This window comes from Ranitomeya imitator, chromosome 6 (genome assembly GCF_032444005.1).
Source record: "Ranitomeya imitator isolate aRanImi1 chromosome 6, aRanImi1.pri, whole genome shotgun sequence".
Lineage (NCBI taxonomy): Eukaryota > Metazoa > Chordata > Amphibia > Anura > Dendrobatidae > Ranitomeya > Ranitomeya imitator.
In genome coordinates, this window is record NC_091287.1 from 183,585,608 (window position 1) to 183,597,238 (window position 11,631).

The window sequence follows — 11,631 nt, forward strand, 5'->3', positions numbered from 1 at the left end:
CCTTCATTAAAATGAACCACAACTGGATTTCGAAATCTTTTGCCCCACCTTGCCCGGCTGACACCTAGCTTTCCTATGAAAAGGTCTTGCCTGTGGACTATTCTGAATGCCTTTTCCAATCTCGTAATTTTCTGCACCTGATTGTCCAGCATACGACATGTTTACACCTCACTAAATGGCCAAACTCCCCACACGGGGCCGTGGTATTGACACTTGGCGACAGCATCCGTGAGAGTGCTGTTTGTCTGAAGAGGTGGGTGTGCCCGCTTTTGGTTGACGGCACTGCCACTGGGTCCCTCCTAGTACAATAAAGTGTCTCTGGCGGTGGTGGTGCGCACCCAACGTCAGACACACCGTTGTAATATGAGGGGCCCTGGGCCTGTACCGCCGGCCACAAGACAGTCCCCCCCCCAGCTCAAACAGTGCTCTACCACTTGCAAAATTATCTCACAGCTCCACCAATGTTTAGTCTATGCGCTGACATCCTTCAATGCCTGCCACTGACAATACCATTGTATTGACATTTTTGTTATGTTAGGCCTTCGAAGCCTGTCTGCGGTCACTCCTTACAATATGCCTCCACTGACCACACCACTGCTGCCCGTGTACCCCTGGAACCAATTTAAAATTGCCTACAGCCAGCCCAATTTTTTTACTTTAGGCCTTCGATGCCTGTCTGCGGTCACTCCTTCCTCTAGGCCTCCACTGACCACACCACTGCTGCCCGTGTACCCCTGGAACCAATTTAAAATTGCCTACAGCCATGTGTTATTATTTTAGGCCTTCGATGCCTGTCTGCGGTCACTCCTTACAATATGCCTCCACTGACCACACCACTGCTGCCCGTGTACCCCTGGAACCAATTTAAAATTGCCTACAGCCAGCCCAATTTTTTTATTTTAGGCCTTCGATGCCTGTCTGCGGTCCGTTCTTTCTACTACTACTACACTGACCAGGCCACTGCTGCCCGTGTTCCCCTGGAACCAATTTAAAATTGCCAACAGCAATGTGTTATTATGTTAGGCCTTCGATGCCTGTTTGCGGTCACTCCTTCCAATAGTTCTCCACTGACCAGACCAATGCTGGCCGTGTACCCCTGGAACCCAGCTGAAAGTGCATGTAGCCTCCTTTTTTTCTTTGTTTTATATTTAGAAAGCCCAGATGAACTACGCTGTGCAACGGTTCAAGCTACCCAGTCGACATTTCTTTTGCGAGAAAAGCCATCCCAGCCCTCCACCGGCATGAAAAAGTCTGCATTGTCATAGCACTCAGGCAATCAAACAGTAGAAAGGTGCACCTGACAAGAGACGCATGGACCAGTAGGCATGTCCACAAAAGGTTACGTGTCCATTACGGCGCACTTGGTTAATGTGTTGGATGCATGGTCCACAGGGGACAGCCTACAAAGTCTGTCTGCAGTCCCTAATTCCAATTTTCCTCCGCTGACCACACCACTGCTGCCCGTGTACCCCTGGAACCAATTTTACAGTGTCTACAGCCTAATTTTGTTATGTTAGGCCTACTACGCCTGTCTGCGGTCCCTCCTTCCAATACTCGTCCACTGACCACACCACTGCTGCCCGTGGACCCATGGAACCTATTTTTAATTGCATAGAGCATCCTTTTTTTAATAGTAGGCGTACAAAGTCTGTCTGCGGTTCACTATTGAAATTGTCCTCCACTGCCCAGAGCACTGCTGCTTGTGTACCCCTGTAACTTTTTTAAGCTGCAGTGAGCCACATTTTTGGGTTAAGTCCTACTACCTGTGTCTGTCTGCGCCACTCAATTCAGCTGTGTTCCTCTGAAAAAAGCTGAGCGTCAATAGTCTTGTTTTCAGCCTCTAGGAATTTTAAAACTGCATTGGGGTACAACTTTGGTAGGGCCTACTAACGGTGTCTGCCTCCCCAAGGTGTGCCCCAGGTTTCCTCGCCATTGCTTCGATCTTAATGCTCTCGTTTAGTAGTTGTTGGAAACTACACTGCATTAGGCCTACAAATTGGGTATGGGGTGTAGAGAGATGGTGTGTTCCACTCCAATGTGTTCTCCAGGTTACCTTTCCTGAGCTCCGATCTTCCGGCTCTCGTTTAGTAGTTCTTGGAAACTACACTGCATTAGGCCTACAAATTGGGTATGGGGTGTAGAGAGATGGTGTGTTCCACTCCAAGGTGTTCTCCAGGTTGCCTTTCCTGAGCTTCGATCTTCCGGCTCTCGTTTAGTAGTTCTTGGAAACTACACTGCATTAGGCCTACAAATTGGGTATGGGGTGTAGAGAGATGGTGTGTTCCACTCCAAGGTGTTCTCCAGGTTGCCTTTCCTGAGCTTCGATCTTCCGGCTCTCGTTTAGTAGTTGTTGGAAACTACGCTGCATTAGGCCTACAAATTGGGTATGGGGTGTAGAGAGATGGTGTGTTCCACTCCAAGGTGTTCCCCAGGTTTCCTCTCCATTGCTTCAATCTTCATGCTCTCGTTTAGTAGTTGTTGGAAACTACGCTGCATTAGGCCTACAAATTGGGTATGGGGTGTAGAGAGATGGCGTGTTCCACTCCAAGGTGTTCTCCAGGTTGCCTTTCCTGAGCTTCAATCTTCATGCTCTCGTTTAGTAGTTGTTGGAAACTACGCTGCATTAGGCCTACAAATTGGGTATGGGGTGTAGAGAGATGGTGTGTTACACTCCAAGGTGTTCTCCAGGTTGCCTTTCCTGAACTTCTATCTTCAGGCTCTCATTAAATTGTGGTTAAACGGAACAACTGCATTTGGCGTACTAGTTGGTTTGGGGCCTACTATCGGTGTCTGCCACTCCTTGCTGTTCTCCTGGTTTTCTGTCCTGAAATTCCATTTTCAGGCTCTCGTTAAGTAGTTGTTAATGTTAGACTGCATTTGGCCTACTAGTTGGGTTGGGGCCTACTATCGGTGTCTGCCACTCCTTGCTGTTCTCCTCCACTGAACAAAGCTGTGCCGCCTGTTTACTACGGTTGCCAATTTTGAACTGCATTTCGACTACTTACTGATTTGGGCCTACTCTCTGTGTCAGCCTCTCATTCCAGTTGTCCTCCACTGCAATGCCCCCTGGTTAGTCCTGTGTTACCAATTTTGAACTGCATTTAGCCAACTTTATTCTTTGGGCCTATATCTGTGTTTCCTCCTCATCCTGCCCATTGCCCAGCCAGTGATAGATGAGTCTGCTGGTACATTGACCCATAACGCAAAATTCCCCGTGCACGCTACACAGCAAGATTGTGACCCTGCTGAAAGTCAGGTTCCTCTTCCCGCATACCATACCACCTTACACGGGGACAAAGAGGAAGGTGCAGATGAAAGTGCAGGTTCCTTCATCAGGTGGGGGGAGGAATACTAGTTGGCGACGTCACTGGCACAGGGCCTCTCATAGTACGCAAAAGTGTTGCTGCCGGTGGGAGGCGCCCCCACCATGCAAACACACCGCTGTACTTTGAGGGGCCCTGTGCCAGTGCCAATGCCAACGAGCGGGCCCCCCCTGCTTGCTCAGGATCACAGCACTTGCAAAGTTGAAATACTTACCTCTCCCTGCTCCACTGCCGTGACGTGGTCCAGATTTACTGGGCCCACTAATTACTTGAACCAGCCCTACCCCCCACAACTTTAGCCAAATGACCCCCAATTTCAAATGCCTTCCAATTATTATAAGGTAAATTACGATTGACAAGCTTCTTTAACAAGAATGGATGTTTTTGCCATTAAAATGGGCAGTGTAGGTGTTTTCCTGGCCTCCACTCACTGCCGACTATGCTCCCCCATTGACTTGCATTGGGTTTCGTGTTTCGGGCGATACCCGACTTTTCGCGATAATCGGCCGATTCCACTCGACTCGACTTCTAAGATAGTCGGGTTTCGCGAAACACGGCTCGACTCTAAAAAGGTCAAGGTCGCTCAACCCTAATTCTGACGCCTGAATCTTTGTCGTTCAGCTCTAGACAAAATCCTATCACACTGCATAGGCTCAGGGCTCCGCTCGGAGGACAATGCCACAGTGTGCACAACTCTGCGCTCGTGCAAGCGCAGATCAATCTGAATGGCCAGAGACATAGAATCACTCAGACCAGCAGGCGTGGGGAACCCCACCATAACATCTTTAACGGATTCAGAAAGACCCTTTCTGAAAATTGCCGCCAAGGCATCCTCATTCCATTTAGTCAATACAGACCATATTCTAAATTTCTGGCAATACGATTCTGCCACTTCTTGACCCTGACACAGGGTCAACAAGGTCTTCTCTGCATGATCCACTGAATTAGGTTCATCATACAATAACCCTAGTGCCTGAAAAAAGGTGTCTACATTAAGCAAAGCAGGATTCCCAGATTCCAGGGAAAATGCCCAATCCTGAGGATCACCATGCAGCAGGGAAATAACAATTTTAACCTGCTGAATGGGATCACCAGAAGAACGGGGTTTCAGAGCAAAAAACAGTTTACAGTTATTTTTAAAGCTCAAAAATTTGGACCTGTCCCCAAAAAACAAATCAGGAGTAGGAATTCTAGGCTCTAAAACCAGAGTCTGAACGATGTAATCGGAAATACGCTGTACTCTAGCAGCAAGTTGGTCCACACGAGAAACCAATTCCTGAACCTCCATGCTAGCGCCTAACTCCTGAGCCACCCAGAGGAAAAGAGGGAAGGAAAGACACAACAGACTACAGAAAAAAAAATGGCTCAGCACTTTCCTTCCCTTCTTCTGAGATGCGTTTAACTCATTGTTGGCCAGTTGTACTGTTATGATCTAGTGGCCTAGGAGCAGCATGTGACGTACTCTGGAGAAGGTGGTACCTGTACTGACCGCAGACCCTGAACTTAGCACTGCAACTAGAAGTAGCCGTGGGATGTATCTAACACTCCCTAGACACCTCGACACAGCCTAAGGACTAACTTCCCCTAAAGATAGAAATGGGAAAACTATCTTGCCTCAGAGAAAATCCCCAAAGGATAGACAGCCCCCAACAAATATTGACTGTGAGAGGAGAGGGAAATGACATATGCAGACTGAAATCAGGATTTAGTAAAGGAGGCCTTGCTAGCTAAAAAGAAAGAATAGGACAGAGAACTATGCGGTCAGTATTAAAACACTAGAAAATATCCACCACAGAAAATAGAAAACTCCACCTCTGACTAAAGACATGGAGGGTATATCTGCATCTCCAGAGATACAGCTTGGCTGCAAAAAATCCTAACACAGACAAAGCTGGACAAGACAAAACATGAAAATGCACAGAACTATAAGGCCCACAGCATGTGGACAGCAAAAACAAAGCCAGAACTTATCTTTGTTGAAAAGAACAGCAAACAGGAGAGACCAGTCTGGGATGAGAATCCTCCAAAAACAATGGACAACTGGCACTGACTAAAGGATCAAGCAAGACTAAATAGCCCAGTCCAAATTGCAATTTGTCCAAGTGGACACACCTGATAAATGCTGCGATCCAAAGACAGCAGCACTATGACTCATAACCACCGGAGGGAGCCCAAGAGCAGAATTCACAACAGACGAGTAAGCATGGCCGAGGGCATTACATCTCTCTGACTGGGCACTGGGTGACTCTGGTGGCTGCGGTGGCAGTCTTGCGAAAGAAACTCTGTATCTAACAGTTCCACCACTTCTTCAGGCTCCTCCACCTCCTCTAGGGCTTCCACCTGTGCCCTCAACATCTCCCTTAATTAGACATGCATTCCATCAGTGCAAATAGAATCCCTCTGTTATGGACTGACCTGGGTTAGAGTAGTGGTATTGCAAACACTATGGGCAGCATCGGCAGGTAGGGCAGTGAGGAATAGCCAGGGGACAGTACACAGGAGCAGCAATGTAGTTGACAGGATCAGCAGCTGAAAGGAAGCTTGACTAAAGGCTGGAAGCTTAATAATCTCGCAAGGAAAGAAGGAAGTACAATGCCAGGTTTAAATAGAGTGTTCAATCAGGGTGGAGACAATCAGGAACTCAGGTGGAGACAATCCGAAACTGCACAGGTACTTGTATCTGTGTTAGTAAGGAAATGTCCATCGAGCTGAATAGCTTAGAGGGAAGAGCTGCTCCCTGGTGCACAAGAGCCGCAGGTTTCAAATCCCCTCCAGTACAGTACTTCCCAGACAGTACTCCCCTCCTTCCCGGTAGCCTCTGGACATCTCAGGCGCTGGCTTCTCTGGATGTCTCTGATGAAGAGCTCTTTTAAGCCTTGGTGCATGAACATTGCCCGCCGGCTAGAGTTGATGTACCTGTTACATGACCGAAAGAATCTCTTGGACCGGAAAATAGTTTATCTTAAGAATTGCCGCTGTCTTGAGCATCCCTAAAAGGCATAGATGAACTAAGCAAGCTGCTGTTTTTGTCAATACCTCAGGTTTGTTCAAATCTAACCTTCTCTGCTTCCATGCAGTCAGATTTCTGCTCTTTTTTACAGTATTCATCAAACATACTCAGCTCTGGTTCCGAGGGATTTCTAAGAGAACCGACCATGCATTCTTCTTCAGTATCATATATGGAAGTCGGTGGAAAGCACAGAGACTCTGCTACCTTCTGCTTGTAAAGAACAGTATATTTTGAATTTTCTGGCTCAAGGCTAGAAATAGGGCTAAACTGGGTTAAAGTTGGCAAAAGTTCTGCATTGTGCAATTGTAATTTGTCTGCGTAGCTCCGCGAGTTGTCCCCTTTGATGATTCCTGGTTAAAATTTTCCATAGCCTGGTCCAACAGCATGGGGATCAGGGCCCACTTCAAGGCAACAAAAACCATTCAGCAGCACAATTGGATCATTGACAATTTCGTCCTTTTCAGATGCCTCAAATGACTCCTGTCGGATGGTGTTTTTCACAATAAAGCTAACTGCTGGAACATCAGGGACAGACACAGACTGGGCCAAAGACAGATTCTCATCCAAACACATTCCTGATGGTTTAAGATTGCTTTCTTATTCATCACTTGTTGTTTGGATAGCTTCCTTGTCATCCCATCTTGAAGCATCAGGGATATCAAAAGCAGCAAGAAGATTGTCAAAGTCTAGAGTCTTCAAGTCCTCCATGACTGGAAAGGTAATGGTATCTGGTAGCGCTAATGCCTGGCTCCACTTAATGTTGATGCCGCACTCAAAACCCCACCCTGTGTAGTCCGATCACAGCTACAGCCACCAGGGATCTAGCCAAGTCTGCAACCACACGATCATATCGGGAAGTGACCAGATCAATAGACTGGGACCTGGAGAAACTAACATGGTGGAGACTGACTGGACCTAGGAAAGAGAAGGGGACTAACTAGTGAAGGGAGGGGAGATGAGGCCTACTAATGGTGGAGGGAACTTCAGCTGTATCACAGCGGGAACCAGGAGCTACTGAACTCCCTCCTGTGGTCGTGAATGGTACTTCGGCGAGTTCTGTCCATGGACTCCCTCTGGTGGCTCTGAGTGGAGCTGCTGCTTCTGAGGTTCCTTACACAGGTGACGTGGTTTATCCTTTGGTTGGCTGCTCTATTTAACTCCACTCAGATCGTTACTCCATGCCAGCTGTCAATGTTCCTGCATTGGTTCAGTTTGCTCTTGGATCTTTCTGGTGACCTGTCTTCTCCAGCAGAAGCTAAGTTCCTGATAGTTATTATTTGTTCATTGTTTCCTTGTCCAGCTGGTTATCATGATTTTGTCTTGCTAGCTGGAAGCTCTGGGATGCAGAGTGGCATCTCCGCACCGTTAGTCGGTGCGGAGGTCTTTTTGCACACTCTGCGTGGTCTTTTGTAGTTTTTTGTGCTGACCGCAAAGATACCTTTCCTATCCTCTGTCTGTTTAGTAAGTCTGGCCTCCCTTTGCTGAAACCTGTTTCTTTTCTGCGTTTGTGACTTTCATCTTTACTCACAGTCAATATATGTGGGGGGCTGCCTTTTCCTTTGGGGAATTTCTCTGAGGCAAGGTAGGCTTTATTTTCTATCTCTAGGGCTAGCTAGCTCTTAGGCTGTGAAGAGGCGTCTAGGGAGAGTCAGGAACGCTCCACGGCTATTTCTAGCTGTTGTGATGGGATTTGGGCCTGCGGTCAGCAGAGCTCCCACATCCCAGAGCTTGTCCTGTGTGAGTTTAACTATCAGGTCGTGTCGGGTGCTCCTAACCACCAGGTCATAACAGTACAGCTGGCCCAAAGTATTAATGCATCTCAATAGAGGGATAAGAGATGTTCTGAGACCATTTTTTTTTCTTTGCACTGTGTTTTGTCTTTCTTTTCCCCTAAACCTTTGGGTGGTTCAGGACACAGGTGTAGAGATGGACATTCAAGGTCTGTCCTCTTGTGTGGATCATCTCACTGCAAGGGTACAAAACATTCAAGATTTTGTGGTTCAGAATCCTATGTTAGAGCCTATAATTCCTATTCCTGATTTATTTTCTGGGGATAGATCTAAGTTTCTGAATTTCAAGAATAATTGTAAACTGTTTCTAGCTTTGAAACCCCGCTCCTCTGGTGACCCCGTTCAAGTAAAAATCATTATTTCTTTGTTGCGTGGTGACCCTCAAAACTGGGCATTTTCCCTTGCGTCAGGAGATCCTGCATTGCGTGATGTTGATGCGTTTTTTCTGGCACTTGGATTACTTTATGATGAACCAAATTCAGTGGATCAGGCAGAGAAAATCTTGCTGGCTTTGTGTCAGGGTCAGGATGAAGCGGAGGTGTACTGTCAGAAGTTTAGAAAGTGGTCTGTGCTTACTCAGTGGAATGAGTGTGCCCTGGCGGCAATTTTCAGAAAGGGTCTTTCTGAAGCCCTTAAGGATGTCATGGTGGGATTTCCCACGCCTGCTGGTCTGAATGAGTCTATGTCCTTGGCCATTCAGATCGATCGGCGCTTGCGTGAGCGCAAAGCTGTGCACCATCTGGCGGTATTCTCTGAGCATAGGCCTGAGCCTATGCAGTGTGATAGGACTTTGACCAGAGCTGAACGGCAAGAACACAGACGTCGGAATGGGCTGTGTTTTTACTGTGGTTAATCCACTCATGCTATCTCCGATTGTCCTAAGCGCACTAAGCGGTTCGCTAGGTTTGCCACCATTGGTACGGTACAGTCTAAATTTCTTTTGTCCGTCACTCTGATTTGCTCTCTGTCGTCCTATTCTGTTATGGCATTTGTGGATTCAGGCGCTGCCCTGAATTTGATGGACTTGGAGTTTGCCAGGCGCTGTGGTTTTTTCTTGGAGCCCTTGCAGTATCCTATTCCATTGAGAGGAATTGATGCTACGCCTTTGGCCAAGAATAAGCCTCAGTACTGGACTCAATTGACCATGTGCATGGCTCCTGCACATCAGGAGGATATTCGCTTTTTGGTGTTGCATAATCTGCATGATGTGGTCGTTTTGGGGTTGCCATGGCTACAGGTCCATAATCCAGTGTTAGATTGGAAATCTATGTCTGTGTCCGGCTGGGGTTGTCAGGGGGTACATGGTGATGTTCCATTGTTGTCAATTTCGCCTTCCACTGCTTCTGAAGTCCCTGAGTTTTTATCAGATTACCGGGATGTATTTGAAGAGCCCAAATCCGGTGCCCTACCTCCTCATTGGGATTGCGATTGTGCTATTAATTTGATTCCTGGTAGTAAGTTTCCTAAGGGCCGTCTGTTTAATTTATCTGTGCCAGAGCACGCCGCTATGCGGAGTTATATAAAGGAATCTTTGGAGAAGGGTCATATTCGCCCGTCGCCGTCACCATTGGGAGCAGGGTTCTTTTTTGTGGCCAAGAAGGATGGCTCTTTGAGACCTTGTATTGATTACCGCCTTCTTAATAAGATCACAGTCAAATTTCAGTATCCTTTGCCGCTGCTGTCTGATTTGTTTGCTCGGATTAAGGGGGCTAGTTGGTTCACCAAGATAGATCTTCGAGGGGCGTACAATCTTGTGCGAGTTAAACAGGGCGATGAATGGAAAACAGCATTTAATACGCCCGAGGGCCATTTTGAGTACCTGGTTATGCCATTCGGGCTTTCTAATGCTCCATCTGTGTTTCAGTCCTTTATGCATGACATCTTTCGAGAGTACCTGGATAGATTCATGATTGTATATTTGGATGACATTTTGGTCTTTTCGGATGATTGGGAGTCTCATGTGAAGCAGGTCAGAATGGTGTTCCAGGTCCTGCGTGCTAATTCCTTGTTTGTGAAGGGGTCAAAGTGTCTCTTTGGAGTTCAGAAGGTTTCATTTTTGGGTTTCATTTTTTCCCCTTCTACTATCGAGATGGACCCTGTTAAAGTTCAGGCCATTTATGATTGGACTCAGCTGACATCTGTGAAGAGCCTGCAGAAGTTCCTGGGCTTTGCTAATTTTTACCGTCGCTTCATCGCTAATTTTTCTAGTATTGCTAAACCGTTGACTGATTTGACCAAGAAAGGTGCTGATGTGGTCAATTGGTCCTCTGCGGCTGTAGAGGCTTTTCAGGAGTTGAAGCGTCGTTTTTCTTCTGCCCCTGTGTTGTGCCAGCCAGATGTTTCGGTCCCGTTTCAGGTCGAGGTTGATGCTTCTGAGATTGGAGTAGGGGCTGTTTTGTCAAAAAGAAGTTCTGATGGTTCGGTGATGAAACCATGTGCCTTCTTTTCTAGAAAATTCTCGCCTGCTGAGCGCAATTATGATGTTGGCAATCGAGAGTTGTTGGCCATGAAGTTGGCATTCGAGGAGTGGCGACATTGGCTTGAAGGAGCTAAACATCGCGTGGTGGTCTTGACGGATCACAAGAATTTGACTTATCTCGAGTCTGCCAAATGGTTGAATCCTAGACAGGCTCGATGGTCGCTCTTTTTCTCCCGTTTTGATTTTGTGGTTTCATACCTCACGGGATCTAAGAATGTGAAGGCTGATGCCCTGTCAAGGAGTTTTGTGCCTGACTCTCCGGGTGTTCCGGAGCCGGCGGGTATTCTTAGAGAGGGGGTAATTTTGTCTGCCATCTCCCCTGATTTGCGGCGCGTGCTGCAGAAGTTTCAGGCTGATAGACCTGACCGTTGTCCTATGGAGAAACTGTTTGTCCCTGATAGATGGACTAGTAGAGTTATCTCTGAGGTTCATTGTTCGGTGTTGGCTGTTCATCCTGGAATCTTTGGTACCAGAGATTTGGTGGCTAGATCCTTTTGGTGGCCTTCTTTGTCACGGGATGTGCGTTCTTTTGTGCAGTCCTGTGGGACTTGTGCTCGGGCTAAGCCCTGCTGTTCTCGTGCCAGTGGGTTGCTTTTGCCCTTGCCGGTCCCGAAGAGGCCCTGGACGCATATTTCCATGGATTTTATTTCTGATCTCCCTGTTTCTCAAAGGATGTCGGTCATTTGGGTGGTTTGTGATCGCTTTTCTAAGATGGTCCATTTGTTACCCTTGTCTAAATTGCCTTCCTCCTCTGATTTGGTGCCATTGTTTTTCCAGCATGTGGTTCGTTTGCATGGCATTCCAGAGAACTTCGTCTCGGACAGAGGTTCCCAGTTTGTTTCGAGGTTTTGGCGGTCCTTTTGTGCTAAGATGGGCATTGATTTGTCTTTTTCTTCGGCTTTCCATCCTCAGACTAATGGCCAAACCGAACGAACTAATCAGACTTTGGAAACATATCTGAGATGCTTTGTTTCTGCTGATCAGGATGATTGGGTGTCCTTCTTGCCTTTGGCTGAGTTCGCCCTTAAT

At 47.2% G+C, this 11,631-nt stretch overlaps 1 pseudogene; it reads right to left on the reverse strand.

Annotated features, from left to right (window-relative positions):
- Positions 1 to 6,285: 6,285 nt before the first annotated feature.
- LOC138643336 (zinc finger protein 592-like) lies at positions 6,286 to 7,041 on the reverse strand (annotated as a pseudogene).
- Between the last annotated feature and the right edge of the window lie 4,590 nt (positions 7,042 to 11,631).